We start from the raw sequence: 19,028 nt of genomic DNA, 5'->3' as shown, positions 1-19,028 counted from the left end.
AGGCTTCAGATTACATTCCAGGCAGCAGGTGTCCGAGTACATGACAGGTGGCGTGTTGAAAGGTTTAAATGCAACAATGAGTAATAAAAGGTCACACATTAGTACATTTTTCATTAATCTCACAATTATGTACAAGAAGTGCGTTAAACCATTGGTTTGGATTACTATTTGGACAATGTATAAGTCCAACTGGTAGAACTGGGTACCATCATCATGGCCAATTTCCTAAATCGATTAGATTTAAATTCAAAAAGTTCTAAACATATTCATCGAGATTTCATTTGCACTCAGTTATTGTGACCAAAATGATCACGGTTATTATTATCGCGGTAATTTTAAAATGTATTTATCCATGAGAGCATTTTTGTTGTGAATTGTGAGGTGCGTCTGTTAAAATCATGGTTGTGAAGAAGAGCATGTATTGTCTTTGTGTGATGATGTAAATGAGGTGTGGTTGTATTGTATATAAAGTATGTGTCCATGAAAGTGCATTTTATGACTTCTTAATTTGATTACATGCTATGGTATGATTTTATTTATTTTTAATCATAAACAGGCTGTAGGGCAGTGGTTCTTAACCTTGTTGGAGGTACCGAACCCCACCAGTTCATATCTGCATTCACCGAACACTCCTTTTTTTAACAAATTCAAAACAAAGTTATTATATGTTTTTGATAACCCTTTAGGATGGGGTGTTACAAAGTAATATAGTAACAAAGACTTAATTTACAGTTTTTTGGACACTAGGGAAACATTCTATGTAACAAAGACTTCATCCTCGCTCATCCATGCGGACTGGACACAGGCCGAAAATGGAGTCGGCTGTCTTGGTTGCTTTGTTGGGTCTGCTCCTGTCTCTGGCCATGCTCCCTCCACCCCAGCGGACGATGGCGTGGAACACCGCAGAGGCCACCACAGTGGATATTTTTATTTTACTTTTTATTCATAGCTAGTATGTAGAAGTGTCTGGTTGTATCTGCTGCTTTAATGTCTTAAATGTCCTCTGTGTTCTTTGATTTTTCCCTCTTACACACATGGAAGAGGGATGTGTATCATAGCTATGAGTTGTTGTTTTTTCCCTTGGCCTCAGTCTGCACCTCCTCTCCAGGGACCAGGCTAAGACCGATTTTTTATTTTTATTTTGTTTTAATCTTCTATTCCCCCTCCTTGTTTACCTGTATCTCATCTTTTTTGTAAGGGGCGCTGGAAGCCGGCAGACCCGTCAGCAATCCTGTTCTGTCTCCCTGTAATGTTTGTCTAAACTTGAATGGGATTGTGCTGAAAATTTTAATTTTCCTGAAGGAACTCTCCTGACGGAATAAATAAAGTACTATCTAATCTAATTGGTATGGTTTAGAGGGTTAGGGTTAAAATAAGCCCATGCCGAATAAGGCATTAATAAGTACTTAATAATGACAAGTTAAGAGCCAATATGTTACTAATTTGGATGTTATTAAGCAACTAATTAAAGGTGAATATGTTCCAAATACTAAAGTGTTACCATGTTTTTTTACTGGTGCACAAAATGAACCGTGCATGAACATCACCTTGCAAACAACACAACCAACACAGTGCATAAACTCACAACAAATTACACACCTGCAAATCAGTCTGACTTCTGTTGTTGCCATATACATAATAAGCTGATAGGGAGAAGTTATTATTTACACGATGAGTCGGGTGTGCTTTGACATGCACCGAACCCCTGAGCCCGACTCACCGAACCCCTAAGGTTCGATCGAACACAGGTTAAGAAGCACTGCTCTAGGGACAGACCTCAGGATGTTACAACATCCTTAGAAAGTCACAATAGTGCACGGTAGGGGAATTTTAAAATAAGAGTGTGTGACAAATAAATTACAGTTTCAGCTGCCCGGGATGACGTCTGACAAAATATTACCAAACAACGGTTTATCAGTCAAGATGGAGACAGCTGAGTGTCTCTTCCGGTATGTCTTTCGGTCTAATGAATGAGTCAACACACCAAGAAATCCATGCTTGGGGTGTGCTCAGTGCGGGAAGGGAGAGGAAAGCAGGATGGTGGTGTGAGAAAACAAGGAGTGGCTTTTCGAGTTACGAGAAGAACCAAAACCACTATCCGCGTGTGAGGTTGCAGATGATCTAAAGAGCACGTCACGCACAAGCCCTGGAGCGATGACCTTCCACCTGAGTGGAATACATGGTATCCAGTGGCACACATGCCCATTTATGGTCACAACCAGGACTGGGCTGCTTTTGTACCCTGCAGACAGACAGGCAGTCGGAGCTGCAAACAAATCAAACCGGCAGAGAGACACGGGCAGAACAAACGAAAAAAGGGGAGGGGACTGAGGAAGATAAGTAAAGTTGAAGTAAATTAAAGATAAAACACTAATCTGGCATTCCTGACATTGTCTTCTATCAATTAGGCCCAACATGCACAGGCAAACGACCTCAGTGTGACCAGTTCACCAAACATAAATGCTACACTGGCTCTTGCCATATCTCAACCCGAGACCAGAGTAAACAATCATCGTTAGCTACACACTATCTTTTTCACTAATGAGCATAGCTGTCATTCACACGAGATGAATTCTAAACAGTGATATTTTCCTGGCTTGTTGTTGTGTGTTCGGACGGGGAACACGCAGCTGTCTGTCGGAGGAGGAGATTGGCAGAACAATGAGAAGCCTGTGCGGCCTCGAGCAGGAACTACGACAAGAGCGAGGCTGCACAAGAGTCAAGCGTGCAGAGCTGCATGCATGGTTTGTGTGGCTCAGACTTCTGTATACCGCAGGTGTTGGTTTTGGCCTTGGAGGCTGGCGGCGGTTATCGCTAAACAATGAAAACAATTGCCACTGCCCCACCCCAACACCCCCATTCCCCTTCGATCCACTTCCTGACAAACAGGATGTTATGAATTCGACATCAGAGATGAATGTGAGAGCTATCGCGGAAGCCAAGAAGCCCTCTTCCGCTTGCTGCATATAAGCATCAACCATCAGAGCGTGTAGCGTGCAAACTCTCGTGCTCCATTTGTACATAATGCAACCACAAAACACTTCTTGTTTCTAATATTGTTCTCATATTATTAATTTCTGTTCTGCTTTCATAGAAGTGTCAGAAGAAGCTTGGCATTGTTGTTTTTCTTTATGCAGACGCAGATTGTTTAAAGGGGAACATTATCACCAGACCTATGTATGCGTCAATATATACCTTGATGGTGCAGAAAAAAGACCATCTATTTTTTTTAACCGATTTCCGAACTCTAAATGGGTGAATTTTGGCGAATTAACACCTTTCTGTTTATCGCGCTGGAGGCGATGACGTCAGAATGTGACGTCGCCGAGGTAACACACCCACCATTTTCATTTTCAACACATTACAAACACCGGGTCTCGGCTCTGTTATTTTCCGTTTTTTTGACTATTTTTTGGAACCTTGGAGACATCATGCCTCGACGGTGTGTTGTCGGAGGGTGTAACAACACTAACAGGGAGGGATTCAAGTTGCACCACTGGCCCGAAGATGCGAAAGTGTCTGCCGCCAGACCCCCATTGAATGTGCCAGAGTGTCTCCACATTTTACCGGCGATGCTAAGGCAGACATGACACATAGATGTATGGATAACCTGCAGATACATTTGCAAAGATAGTCAACGAAATCACAAAGGTGAGTTTTGTTGATGTTGACTGCCAGCTAATCGATGCTAACATGCTACGCTAATCGATGCTAACATGATATTTACCGGTGGTGGTAAAGCAGACATGGCACAGAGATGTATGGATAACCTGCAGATGCATTTGCAACTATATTACGTTTCCTTCCACCCACATTTAATGCGAAAAAAACACTTACCAATCGACAGATTTAAGTTGCTCCAGTGTCAAAAGATGCGAAAGTCCTGATCGTTTGGTCCGCACATTTTACCGGCGATGCTAACGCAGCTAGCTATTCGGCCACGCTATGAATAGCGTCAATAGCTATTCGCTCAATAGCTTCAGTTTCTTCTTCAATACTTTCATACTCCAACCATCTGTTTCAATACATGCGTAATCTGTTGAATCGCTTAAGTCGCTGAAATCAGAGTTTGAATTCGAGCTAATGTCGCTATATCTTGCTGTGGTATTCCCATTGTTTGTTTACATTGACAGCACTGTGTGACGTCACAGGGAAATGGCCAGTGTCTTCGCAGACAGCCGAAAATAAGGCACTTTAAAGCTTTATTTAGGAATATTCCGAGACCGGTAAAATTTTGAAAAAAACTTCAAAAAAATACAACAAGCCACTGGGAACTGATTTTTATTGTTTTTAACCCTTTTGAAATTGTGATAATGTTCCCCTTTAATTTTTATTCTGGGTGTGAGTCTTCCTTGCCCTTACGTGGGTTCTTCCGAGGATGTCGTAGTCGTAGTGGTTTGTGCAGTCCTTTGAGACATTTGTGATTTAGGGCTATATAAATAAACATTGATTGATTGATTGATTGATAAACAACATTTGTAAAGTTACAAAGGACTTAAAGTTAGTTTTATTTGCCGACGACACGACTGCTTTCTGTTCAGGAGAGAACACGCATACGATAATACAAATAATAACAGAAGATATGAACAAATTTTTTAAAAAATGGTTTGAATATCATATCATATCAAACAGATGTGCCAGAGTCCTAAATACAACATAAAAACGTTCAAATTATCAGGAATTCATTAACACTGGAGGCAGCTCAAACTCATTTTAATGCAATGATTACTGTATTTTTCGGACTATGGTTGTTTTTACAAATGATGACAGATGAGAACATGAGCATGTAATATCTGTGTGTGATGTAAATGAAGTGTGGTTGTATTGTATATCAAGTATGTGTCCATAAAAGGGTATTTTATTACTTTTCTTAATTTGATTACAAGATATGGTATGATTTTATTGTCATAATTTTATTGCAAGATTTTTGTATCCCTTTAATTTAGGTAGCCAGGGACTGCAGATGGAAATTAGCTATTTAGCTAAATTCAGGTACAGAACATATCTGTATTTGAGCTTAATGTTTCTGTGCATTGTCCCTTCAAATAAAGACTAAACTAAAACTACAAAAACAGACTTTGAATCTTAGTAAAGCTAAAATAATGTTATTTGGTAACAGTAGAAAAAAGCATCATACACAAATACAAATAGACGGAGTAGAGATTGAAAGGGTAAATGAAACCAGATGTTTTGGGAGTATTAATAGATAAAATGAACTGGAAATCTCATATGCAAAATATACAACATAAGGTGGCAAAAACATTTCAATAATGAATAAAGCAAAACATGTTTTAGACCAAAAATCCTTTCATATTCCCTACTGGTCACTAGTGTTACGTATCGGCGTTATTGTGCAGAAGTATGGGGAAACAACGACAAATTTGTGCTACATTCTTTAACCGTGTTACAAAAAAGATCAATTCAACATATACATAATGTTGGATATAGAGAACATACAAACACTTTATTTATTGACTCAAAAATATTAAAGTTCGATGATTTGGTAAAATGGCAAACAGCTTAATTATGTACAAAGCAAACTATAATCTGCGACCAAAGAATTTACAACAATTCTTCTCAAATAAAGAGGAGAAATATAACCTTAGGAGGAAAAAACAATTTAAAATATTTGTATGCACGTACAACACTTAGAACCTTTAGCACAGGGGTCACCAACACGGTGCCCGCGGGCACCAGGTAGCCCGTAAGGACCAAATGAGTTGCCTAATGGCCTGTTCTAAAAATAGCTCAAATAGCAGCACTTACCAGTGAGCTGCCTCTATTCTTTAAATGTTATTTATTTACTAGCAAGCTGGCCTCGTTTTGCTCGAAATTTTTAATTCTAAGAGGGACAAAACTCAAATTGAACTTGAAAATCCAAGAAAATATTTTAAAGACTTGGTCATGACTTGCCTAAATAAATTGCTTTACTTTGCTTCTTATAAGTTTCAGAAAGACAATTTTAGAGAAAAAAATACAACCATAACAATTTTAGGATTTTTAAACATATACCTTTTTACCTCTTAAATTCCTTCCTCTTCTTTCCTGACAATTTAAAATTTAAAGCCCACCAGGCTGCACCAAACTTTTGGTGCCTTGTTGACACACAAAAGTAAAGTGGTGTATGCGCAGCAGCTATGAAGATTGCAAGCCTGTTTGGTTCAACTTATCTTTGTGAATCAGCCATTTCTGACGTGAACTTCATCAAGATCAAACACAGAACACGCCTCACTGATGCGCATCTGCAAGACTCACTCAGAGTTGCAGTGTCAAGTTACACAGCAGAGTACAACACACCAGTTAACAGCATGCAATGCCAGGCTTCCTGACAAAGAAACAGATAACAGATTTGGTGTCCAGTTCAAAGTGTGACATGATTTATTTCAAAATTTGAGAGTTGACTTTTGTGTTTTACATGAGTTATTATTTGTACAAACATGGTGCAAAGTAATTCATGATTTGTTCAAAAATGTTAATGGCTTGCTAGTTAAAATGGGATATTGTGATTTTTCAAGACTGTCTTAGAAGTGATCATTTGAAAATGTTCAATTTAAAAAATGTGCACTTAGAGAAAATTTAAAAATAAAGTGTTGCATATGGATATTTATCTGTTTCCATATATATTTATTGTGAGAAATCATTAAGATGATCAGTGTTTTCACGAACATAAATATTATTAATTAATAATAACAAAGTTAAAGGTAAATTGAGCAAATTGGCTATTTCTGGCAATTTATTTAAAGGGGAACATTATCACCAGACCTATGTAAGCGTCAATATATACCTTGATGGTGCAGAAAAAAGACCATCTATTTTTTTAACCGATTTCCGAACTCTAAATAGGTGAATTTTGGTGAATTTTAGCGAATTAAACACCTTTCTGTTTAATGTGCTGGAGGCGATGACGTCAGAATGTGACGTCGCCGAGGTAACACACCCGCCATTTTCATTTTCAACACATTACAAACACCGGGTCACAGCTCTGTTATTTTCCGTTTTTTTGACAATTTTTTGGAACCTTGGAGACATCATGCCTCGACGGTGTGTTGTCGGAGGGTGTAACAACACTAACAGGGAGGGATTCAAGTTGCACCACTGGCCCGAAGATGCGAAAGTGGCAAGAAATCTGCCGCCAGACACCCATTAAATGTGCCGGTGTGTCTCCACATTTTACCGGCGATGCTAAGGCAGACATGGCACAGATGTATGGATAACCTGCAGATGCATTTGCAACGATAGTCAACGAAATCACAAAGGTGAGTTTTGTTGATGTTGACAGCCAGCTAATCGATGCTAACATGCTACGCTAATCGATGCTAACATGCTATTTACCGGCGGTGCTAAAGCAGACATGGCACAGAGATGTATGGATAACCTGTAGATGCATTTGCAACTATATTACGTTTCCTTCCACCCACATTTAATGCGAAATAAACACTTGCCCATCGACGGATTTAAGTTGCTCCCGTGTCAAAAGATGCAAAAGTCCTGATCGTTTGGTCCGCACATTTTACCGGCGATGATAACGCAGTTATTCGGCCATGCAATGACTATGAATTCGCTCAATAGCTTCAGTTTCTTCTTCAATACTTTCATACTCCAACCATCTGTTTCAATACATGCGTAATCTGTTGAATCGCTTAAATCGCTGAAATCCAAGTCTGAATCCGAGCTAATGTCACTATATCTTGCTGTGGTATTCCCATTGTTTGTTTACATTGGCAGCACTGTATGACGTCACAGGGAAATGGCCAGTGTCTTCGCAGAGAGCGAAAATAAGGCACTAAAGCTTTATTTAGGGATATTCCGAGACCGGTAAAATTTTGAAAAAAACATCAAAAGATACAACAGGCTACTGGGAACTGATTTTTATTGTTTTTAACCCTTTTGAAATTGTGATAATGTTCCCCTTTAAGTGTGTATCAAACTGGTAGCCCTTCGCATTAATCAGTACCCAAGAAGTAGCTCTTGCTTTCAAAAAGGTTGGTGACCCCTGCTTTAGCATATCAGTATGTGGAATTAAATGATGTAATGGATTAAGTAAAGAAGTTAAACATTGTACTGATATGATCCAGTTTAAGAGGTTCACAGAAGCTTTAAACTCATTCAATGTAGTTTAAATGAACAGTGCTTACAAAGTACAAAGAAGAGGAATTATGAGAAATACTTTCAACCATATTGAAAATAAGATATTCTTCATCTCAGTATGTTAATATTGACTGATTTAATTATGTATTACAACACTGTTGTATTACTCCTTCACAGATGTCATTTTACATTAAAAAAAAAAGTCAGTAAATGAATGTATGTATTTGTAAACGCTCTGAAGGGGTAAAGGGGTAGGATTAAATAAGCTTTGCTTCTTCCTACTGTTAAGTGAAATGATATGAAATTGTGTGATGTAATATGCTGTGAGGGTGTTCATGTTCCAAAGAAACTAAAGAAAGAAAGACTCATGACTCTCCTTGCAAAGTTGATGTAATATAGTTGATCAAGAGGCATTTAGGTAGAAAAGCTTAAAAAAAAATAGTCGTGATCGTTTAATATTTTAGTGCTTTTGCTTGGTTTTTAAAAAAAAAACTATTAAAATGCAGCTATTCAGACAACAATGGCTATGTGTAAAAAGGGTTCATAATGTGTTTCCCTCTACATTGAAAACACTTACTTGTGGTCTACATCACACTTAAAGGCCTACTGAAATTAGATTTTCTTATTCAAACGGGGAAAGCAGGTCCATTCTATGTGTCATACTTGATCATTTCGCGATATTGCCATATTTTTGCTGAAAGGATTTAGTAGAGAACATCCAGGATGTACCCCGCCTTCTGCCCGATTGTAGCTGAGATAGGCGCCAGCGCCCCCCGCGACCCCAAAAGGGAATAAGCGGTAGAAAATGGATGGATGGCATCCACGATAAAGTTCGCAACTTTTGGTCGCTAATAAAAAAGCCTTGCCTGTACCGGAAGTAGCAGACGATGTGCGCGTGATGACACGGGTTGTGGAGCTCCTCACATCTGAACATTGTTTACAATCATGACCACCAGCAGCGAGAGCGATTCGGACCGAGAAAGCGACGATTTCCCCATTAATTTGAGCGAGGATGAAAGATTCGTGGATGAGAAAAGTGAGAGTGAAGTACTAGGAATAAAAAAAATTAAAAAAAATGACGAGGGCAGTGGGAGCGATTCAGATGTTATTAGACACATTTACTAGGATAAATCTGGAAAATCCCTTATCTGCTTATTGTGTTAGTGTTTTAGTGAGATTATATGGTGGTACCCGAAAATCAGAGAAGTGTGGCCACGGTGTGGTGACCGCCAGTGTCTCTGTGGGAAGCCACGTTTCTCGACGAGGCAAGGCAGCCGAGCTGAGATTCTTTTTTCCCTCTCCTCCACGCTGTAAGCATCCGACAGTCGGTGGGAAGAGGCAAGAGAGTCCGCAGCTGCATGAAGAACGACGCAAACTATCTGCTCATGTCTACGGCGGTAAAGAGCAGACCTATTGTCACCATTTTCTCACCAAAACATGCCGGTTGACATGTGGTAGAGAACCATTTTCGCTTGACCACTCTGTTCCATAGTAAAGCTTCACCGTCAGCTTTCGGGAATGTAAACAAGGAAACACCGGCTGTGTTTGTGTTGCTAAAGGCAGCCACAATACACCGCGTCCCAGCTACGTCTTTCTTCTTTGACGTCTCCATTATTAGTTGAACAAATTGCAAATGATTCAGCAACACATGTGTCCAGAATACTGTGGAATTATGCGATTAAAGCAGACGATTTATAGCTGGGATCGGTGTTGGATCAAAATGTCCGCTACAATCTGTGATGTCACACGCACACGTCATCATACATAATACCACGACGTTTTCAACAGGACACTTCGCGCAATATTTAAAATCGGAATTTAGTAAACTAACCCGGCCGTATTGGCATGTGTTGCAATGTTAAGATTTCATCATTGATATATAAACTATCAGACTGCGTGGTCGGTAGTAGTGGGTTTCAGTAGGCCTTTAAAAATGATAAAGTGAATGAGGCAATATTTTGATGACGGCTCAAAGTGGTCGAAATGTCAAGCAAAGGATTTAAAAAAGGTCAAAAGGCACACTTCTCAAGCATCTGATCGCACCACAAGTCTCATAGTTTCACCCGATTGTGACCAGTCGACATGACTCACTCAGTCCTGCCAGACGTCATCCGGGATTGTACACATTTGAGCAACAAGACTGCCTTTTGTCACCTTAAAATCACTGACCATTGTGCAATAAATGCATAATGGGAAAAATAATTAGCGGTTGTTCATCTTTTTTGCAAATATGCCGGCGCGATTCTACTAGCACTGGCTGAAGAAAAGCGTGGCTTGTAATGAGATTGAAGTGTTAGCCCCCTAATCCAGTCACTTCCACGCAAACATACATGTTCATGTGCACACACGGACATTAGCCACGTTTGGCTTAACCTGGACACCTCATGAGAGCAGACAATTGTCAGAGCAAGCATCACTAATCAGACAACTAAATTACCAACATTCAGTAAAGTAAATAAGGAAACATAATAGTTATTTGTGGTAGATGTTTACTTTTAGCAGCTGTCTGTAGGCTAAATGTTCCATGAAAAAAAAAAGTTCTGGAAAACACATTTTACTTTTTTTCGCAAATTAAAATGAAAACAGTTGTACTTTATGTAAAAAAAAAAAAGCAATAAAAGGGTCAAAGTTGTGGTTCAGGTTCTGAATCTCTACGGCACAGGTGTCAAACGCAAGGCCCGCAACAAAATTTGATCTGGCCTGCAAACACCTGGAAATGACATGTGTCAATAAAATACCGTATTTCCTTGAATTGCCGCCGAGGTGCTAATTATTTTAAAACTTCTTCTCACTCCGGCGCTTACCAAAGGCATGCGGTAAATTTAGGCCTGCGCTTATAAATTAGAGTGTGATGTAAGGATACCATTATGAAAAGCACATTTAATAAAAAAAACGTTATTAATGTCTTACCTTTACTTATAAATGAAGTCCATGCGCTGCTCCTTCTGATCAAAAGCATGGATAACTTGTTTATAGAAGTTTTACATATCTTTGTTCAGTTTTAAAAGTCTCTCTGTCTCAATGGAGATTTTCCTTTATTACCTCCTGCTTCGATTGAAAGTCCAGTTTAGAAAACGGTTTATTTTAGATATGTAATCCTCCATGTTAAAAGTGCAAGCGAGAGGAAAAAATAAACGATCCCTGCTCACCCTTGCTGCTTGTTGTCACTTCTTCTGCAGCCGAGTAGTCGCAAGAAGTATCACTAGCGCCCTCAACCACCACGGGGCGGGAGTCATTTACTGACTCGTATTTGACACACAGAGCTACGGTATATTAATAAAACATAGCTGCTTACTGTTATTTTTAGCATATTCAATAGCTTGGACCTTAAATCCTACTGAATAGCTCTTAATCTTCTTCCCTTTATGCGATTTCTAATGATTGAAATCAGCCTCTTCCATTTTGAAAATGATGACAGGTTAAGTGTCCCTCGTGGCGTGACGAGTTTGACCCGGTGGAAATTGTAGGCATATGCTAATTGTTTTGCGAAATTAAGTTTAAGTCTCCTCACAGAGACTTAAACGAGCGCACCTTCTTACATCCGTCACGCGTGCAACGTCACACGCCCTCCCCGAGCAGAGAGGTAACTACATGGGTAACATTAGCTGTGATGCCAACGGTGCGTTGCGAGTGGTAATATGAGGGAGAGTAGGTGCCAATCTGGTAACAAATGAAGTATGAATTAATGCCCAAGAAAAACAGCACGGGGTGCATCATCTGGCGGTGGTTTGGCTTCAAGCGGGAACATGTTGAAGAAATGCCGAGGGCAAACATTTCCAAATCAACAGCGTATGAAAAAAATAGTCAACAACAGAATTTAACAAAGTCCGTAATAACCTACCACATAGCGAAGGACATACACTATTTGATTTCCTATTATCTAGCTCATTTTTATTTGAATGTGATTGAAAATTCTTGTGTGACATCATGCACAAAAGTGCACTTTATTTGTTTTTAACTATTGTATTGGCGATCTGTACAAAAAGTGCACTTTAATTTAGTGTTGCTTTGATATGTCATCTTAGTGACATCATGCACAAAAGTGCACTCATAGCTTGTTTTAAAATGTCTGACAATCTTGCACTTTCTGTTTTGGAAATGACATGAATGTTTGTGCCACTGCTTAATAACTGTGTAATAAATACACTTTTGGTCAATTGACTTAGTTGTGGTTTCCCTCTGCATGAAAGTTTAAAATGAGCTTATATTAAGTATAAACAAGAATGTTTTAATGTACTGCAATGAGTTGGCAACTTGTTAAGGGTTAACCCCAACTTCCGCCCGATTGTAGCCGAGATAGGCTCCAGCACCCCCCGCAACCCCAAAGGAAATAAGCGATAGAAAATGGATGGATGGATGTTTTAATGTAGACACATAGAATCATCATACTGCTGTGATCATATGTATCAATGGTTCATTCAAGGCTAAGGCAATATATCGCGATATATATGGTGTATTGTGACATGGCCTAAAAGTATCAAGATATTAATAAAAGACCATATCACCCAGCCCTACTTGTACCGTTTTCCATTAACAATAAAATGTTGTAAAATCCAATGTCAATTTAACACAAAAATTCTGTCAACTAAGCTGCCAGATTTTTATGGAAAACCCACCAAGAAAAGTATTACCGTAAAATATTGTAAAAAAAAACAACAAAAAAACACTATTTTACAGAAACATTTTGTAGATGTAAATATTCTACTGTAAAATCGGCAGTCTACTTAAAACAATTTACACAATAATAAAATCCATCGGCAAATGCATACAATATTCGCTGTTACAAGTGGCCCTCTGATGGCAGCCATAACTGCCAGGTGGCCCTCAATGAAAACCAGTTTGACAATCTTGCTCTACGGAGTCTGAATGCCTTAAAACGTGCTTGCCTGGGTCATCTCGGAGTACTTTTCTCTCACATTTAAAAATAACATGCATACTCTAAAGCAGGGGTCTCAAACTCAATTTGCCCGGGGGCCACAGGACGCAGAGTCTGGGTGAGGCTGGGCTGCAAGAAAAGATTTCTTACAAAAAGTATTTTTAAATGTCTTTATTTTTATTTTAAAATCAAAATAAAATCAAAATATAAATGAACAAAATGAGAATCAAGAAATGTGAGACAACGCAAATTAAATAATAAAAAACAACAAAAGATGGTTTGATTTGGTCCAGGTTATCGGGGACTGTTATTACTGACAAACAGGTGTTGCAGTGTGACTGCAGCCAGGTATGTAAGAAAACCCTCGTCTCCATGGCAACATCTCTGTCGCTTTCTCTCATTTGCCGCTTTTCCACTAACGCAGGGGTAGGCAACCCAGAACGTTGACAGAGCCATTTTGACCCAAATAACTACGCTGTCAAGCGCGATTCATATAAAACTTGCGGGCCGCACTAACATTAAACTTTCATATTAAGGTGGGGGTCGCAAAATAACGTTTCGTGGGCTGCAATTGGCCCGCGTGTCTGAGACCCATGCTCTAAAGTTTTCATGTAGTGCAACAGAGTGTGAATGTGTCTCTACGTCAACCAATCTTCAAAAATAGCTGGAATAGGCTCCAGCTCACTACAGACCCTAAATGTGGCCGGAAATGGATCGACGGACTCTTATGTTACTTAACCCTGGCAGGGCACAAACAAAAATATATTTATTGTAGACAAAAGATTGTTAACAGAGAAGCGGGTCATCCTGTTGCACTTTGACAGTTGTGTTTGATGAGTCCAAGTCTTTGGAGCGTCACCGCTGACAACTCAACAAAATCTGTTTTTATTATCTGAGAAATATTTCTAAAGTGAGAAATGTGCTGTCAAAATGGGATCTGGAAATGATCATTGGCACGTTCATTTCATCTCGTATTGACTATTGCAATTTTCTCTTCACTCTTTTCAATAAGTCAAAGCGAAAGAGACTTCAGACGGTACAAAATGCAGCTGCCAGACTTTTGACTTTAGACCAGTGCACCCAGACCACCCCCATTTTATCCAGTCTTCATTGGCTTCCAGTCAAATTCCGCATTCAGTTTAGCATTTTAGTCCTGACTTCTGTGCGTTGCATGGTGGGGCCCCTCAGTACATCACTGACTTGTTATGCTCCTACTCCTCAGGGTCTTCAGGCCAAGATCCCAAAAACTCATTTTAAACCCTGGCATTCCAGGATATAGCTCCCAGACTCTGGAACAACTTGCACCAGTCCCTTCGTGATCTTGACTGTGTTGACATTTTTAAGAAACATTTGAAAACTTCACTTTTTAATGAAGCTTTTAGCTAATGCACCTTTTAACTATCATTTTATTCCACTCCATTGTTTTAATTTAATTGTTGTTTTACGTCAACTTTGTTTTGTACAGTGCTTTTTGATGTTATCTGTGAAAAGCACGTAATAAATAAAATGTACTTACTTAGACCATGTCTATACTAAGTCCTTTAACCCCTTAAACGAGTAATTATTTAGCCTAAGCACCGTGTCAGCCAAACTAAACGAGCATTTATGGTCCCCCTCCTTGGACAATTTTTTTACAAGGGTAAGTGCGCTGTGTATTTCTTGAATCTCCGATCTTCATTGATCGTTTACAAACTTGAGTTCGGAGAGGAAGTGACGCCAGAGAGAACGCGCCACAGCCAGCTTCATAATAAAGCAGCTTCGTAGCTCGGCGCTAACCACTGGAAATATGGGGGAGAGTCATCCAGACATGCTCGAGTTTCTCCTTCTGTCTGTCAGACGCTTGTGGAAATCACAAACGAATATCTTAAGAGAAAGCGATTGCAGCGATTTGGAATACAACACTTCTCAGACAGCAAGAGAACCTTCCAACATCCAGATCAGCTGTGACTCTAACGATAAACTTTGCCCGTTTGTCAAAGGATAGTCAATGAGAATGCGGGCTCTTGTAGGATGTGATAAAAAGGGTAGCGTGTGCTTAGTATTACCTGGCCGACGGGGGAAGACTATGAAAAACGGCAAATGCTTTTGGACTGGCAAAGCAGACTGTATCAGTTATTGTCCGCCATGTATGTCGCGGACTCAACATCGAGATCCAGAGTATATGAAGTCACCAAAAACCTGACCAGGAATCCAGATTCCGAGATTGATTGTTGTCACATTGTGTACTTTCACGTGCTTCATTAAAGATTTGATTAACTTGTGATGTCTCAGGTGTGATTTACCACAGCGCACTGGAGTCCAGTTAATCGAAATACCACAACACTGGATATTGTTCAGATAAGTTACATTTAAGAAGTTACACACAAAGCAAAACTGAAGGTGACTATGACTTGTGCATTTCCCAAGCATGCGGAGTAGGTCGCGTTGCGCTGGCCTTAAATAGTGGCATTGTTGTGTGTGGACACGGATAGGTGGGATTTACCCTGGATAACCTTAAGTAAGTAAGGCCCCGTTTACACTATCTCCAACCAAAACAGGTTTGCATAGGGACCCACCCAACAGGTTCACAACAGGACCACCATGAATTGATAAACATGGACCCCAAATTCAGTGCTCCTCCCGAAAATCTCCCGGGGCAACCATTCTTCCGATTTCCACCCAGACAACAATATTGAGGGCGTGCCTTAAAGGCACTGCCTTTAGCGTTCTCTACAACCTTTCGTCATGTGCGCTTTTCCTCCATACAAACAGCGTGCCAGCCCAGTCACATAATTTTCTACGGCTTTTACACACACACACACACACACACACACACACACACACACACACACACACACACAAAGTGAATGCAAGGCATACTTGGTCAACAGCCATACAGGTCACACTGAGGTTGGCCGTATTAACAACTTTAACACTGTTACAAATATGCGCCACACTCTGAACCCACACCAAACAAGAATGACAAACACATTTCGGGAGAACATCCGCACCGTTACACAACATAAACACAACAGAACAAATACCCAGAACTTCTTGCAGCACTAACTCTTCCGGGATGCTACAATATACATCCCTGCTACCCCTAAACCCTGCCATGTCCCAGCCCTGCCCCCCCGCATCTCCCGAATTCGGAGGTCTCAAGGTTGGCAAGTATGGTACTAGGTTGAGTTGCACCGGCGAACGGTAAGCATTGTGTGTGGACACGGATAGGTGGGGTTTATCCTGGATAACCTTACGGGGCCTTACTTACTTATCTCAAACCAAAACAAGCTAGCACAGGGACCCGCCCGACAGGTTCACAACAGGACCACCACCCCCAAAAGAAACATGACAGAAATGTAGATTTCCATTTTACCTGACAGTGCAATCCGGTAAGGGGGGGGGTCTCCTTCAACAGTGTGTGGTCTTCCTCGTCCTGCAGGCGATAAAAGAGATTCAGTTAAAGGCCTACTGAAACCCACTACTACCCACCACACAGTCTGTTTATATAACAATGATCTGAACATTGCAACACAGGCCAATACGGCCGGTTTAGTTTACTAAATTGCAATTTTGAATTTCACGCGGAAGTATCATGCTAAAATGTCGCGGTATGATGACGTGTGCGCGTGATGTCACGCATTGTAGAGGACATTTTGTTCCAGCACCGTTCACAGCTATGAGTCGTCTCTTCATCGCATAATTCCACAGTATTATGGACATCTGTGTTGTTGAATTTTTTACAATTTGTTCAATTATTAATGGAGACGTCAAAGAAGAAAGCAGTGCATTGCGGCCACCAAAGCAACACAAACACAGCCGGTGTTTCATTGTTTACATTCCCGAAAGATGACGGTGAAGCTTTAATATGGTACAAAGTGGTCAAGCGAACACGGTTGGATTGGACCACACACACAAAGTACAGTGTATTATGCAGCGACCATTTCGAAAGATCATGTTTCGAAGAGGATCCCTTGCGAAGGGCAGAGATGGGCATTGCCACCACCTGTCGACTGGTGCTGAGGAAAGGTGCAGGGCCGACCTTCAGGTTGTACAGGTACGACCATATAATCTCATTAAAACACTAGTAACAAAATAGGCAGATAAAGGATTGTCTAATAACATCTGAATCGCTCCCACTGTATAGTCTTTTTTTTTTTTCCTAGTCCTTCACTCTCACTTTCCTCATCCACGAATCTTTCATCCTCGCTCAAATTAATGGGGAAATTGTTGCTTTTTCTCAGTCCGGATCGCTCTTGCTGCTGGTGGCCATGATTGTAAACAATGTTCAGATGTGAGGAGCTCTACAACCCGTGACGTCACACGCACATCGTCTGCTACTTCCGGTACAGGCAAGGCTATTTTTAGCGACCAAAAGTTGCTAACTTTATCGTCGATGTTCTCTACTAAATCCTTTCAGCAAAAATATGGCAATATCGCAAAATGATTGAGTATGACACATAGAATGGACCTGCTATCCCTGTTTAAAGGCCTACTGAAATGAGATTTTCTTATTTAAACGGTGATAGCAGGTCCATTCTATGTGTCATACTTGATCATTTCGCGTTAATGCCACATTTTTGCAGAAAGGATTTAGTAGAGAACATCCACGATAAAGTTCGCAACTTTTGGTCGCCAATGAAAAAGCCTTGCCTGTAGCAGACGATGTGCGCGTGACGTTACGGGTTGTAGAGTTCCTCACATCTGAACATTGTTTACAATCATGGCCACCAGCAGCGAGAGCGATTCGGACAGAGAAAGCAACGATTTCCCCATTAATTTGAGCGAGGATGAAAGATTTGTGGATGAGGAAAGTGACAGTGAAGGACTAGAAAAAAAAAAAGACGAGGGCAATGGGAGCGATTCAGATGTTATTAGACACATTTACTAGGATAATTCTGAAAAAGCCCTTATCTGCTTATTGTGTTACTAGTGTTTTAGTGAGAATATATACTCGTACCTGAAAGTCAGAGGGGTGTGGCCACGTGTGTGGTGACCGCCAGTGTCTCTGAGGGAAGCCACGTTTCTCGACGAGGCAAAGCGAAGGCAGCCAGTCGGGCGGGGCTGAGCTTTTTTTCCCCCTCCTTCACGGTGGAAGCATCCCATGAGGGCATGCTACGATGGCGATGCATTTAGCGCCCTCCACAACTTACACAAACAGCTTACCAGTCAGGTCACGTGTTGTACGTGGCTTCTGCAGACGCACATATGCAACTACAAGGCATTCTTGTTCAACAGCCATACAGGTCCCACTGGGGGTGCCAGTTTAAACAACTTTAACACTCTTACTAATATGCGCCACACTGTGAACCCACACCAAACAAGAATGACAAACATGTCGGGAAAACCTCCGCACTGTAACATAAATACCCAGAATCCCATGCAACCCTGACTATTCCAAGGTACATTCTACACCCCGCTACCACCAACCCCTCCTGCATTGGTTGAGGTGGGCGGGGTTGGGGGGGGCGGGATGTGTAATGTAGCCTGGAAGAGTCAGAGTTGCATGGGATTCTGGGTATTTGTTATGTTGTGTTACAGTACGGATGTTTTCCCGGAATTTGTTTGTCATTCTTGTTTGGTGTGGGTTCACAGTGTGGCGCATATTAGTAAGAGTGTTAAAGTTGTTTATATCACAACCCTCAGTGTAACCTGTATGGCTGTTGAACAAGTATGCGATGTAATCGCTTGAGGATTGTTACAGAAGTTTCACACAGTACGTGACCGGGCTTGCACGCACATAATGTGTAACAGCGGGCACTACTACATGTATCAGAAGATGTTACGGGTATTGCCATCACGGCCCGCCCTCAATATTGCTGTCTGAGTGAATATCGCAGTATGCATACCTCAGACAATTTTAGGGAAAAGCACTGAGGTCAGAAATTTCCCGGTAAATACGGGAAGGTCGGCAAGTTTACAGCTGAGCCACACCAGAGTGATCAAAGAGGCTCTGGAGCCGCGGGTTGCCGACCCCTGATCATTGATATATAAACTATTCGACTGCGTGGTCGGTACTAAGGCCTACTGAAAGGAGATTTTCTTATTTAAACAGGGATAGCAGGTCCATTCTATGTGTCATACT

General features: G+C 40.8%; 1 protein-coding gene across 7 annotated transcripts in view; it reads right to left on the bottom strand.

Annotated features, from left to right (window-relative positions):
• LOC133552712 (catenin delta-1-like) overlaps nt 1-19,028 on the bottom strand; it is a 75,346-nt gene that overhangs the window by 54,673 nt on the left and 1,645 nt on the right. For 6 of the 7 annotated variants that reach the window (XM_061900112.1, XM_061900113.1, XM_061900115.1 and 3 more), the window contains exon 2: nt 16,320-16,379. The gene's annotated coding sequence lies outside the window, so the exon portion shown is untranslated. Of the gene's footprint in view, nt 1-16,319; nt 16,380-19,028 lie in introns of those variants that run through there. The other variant, XM_061900118.1, reaches the window with a different exon arrangement.

The sequence above is a fragment of the Nerophis ophidion genome, linkage group LG05 (genome assembly GCF_033978795.1).
Source record: "Nerophis ophidion isolate RoL-2023_Sa linkage group LG05, RoL_Noph_v1.0, whole genome shotgun sequence".
Classification (NCBI taxonomy): domain Eukaryota; kingdom Metazoa; phylum Chordata; class Actinopteri; order Syngnathiformes; family Syngnathidae; genus Nerophis; species Nerophis ophidion.
This window is presented reverse-complemented; position numbering and strand designations above follow the sequence as displayed.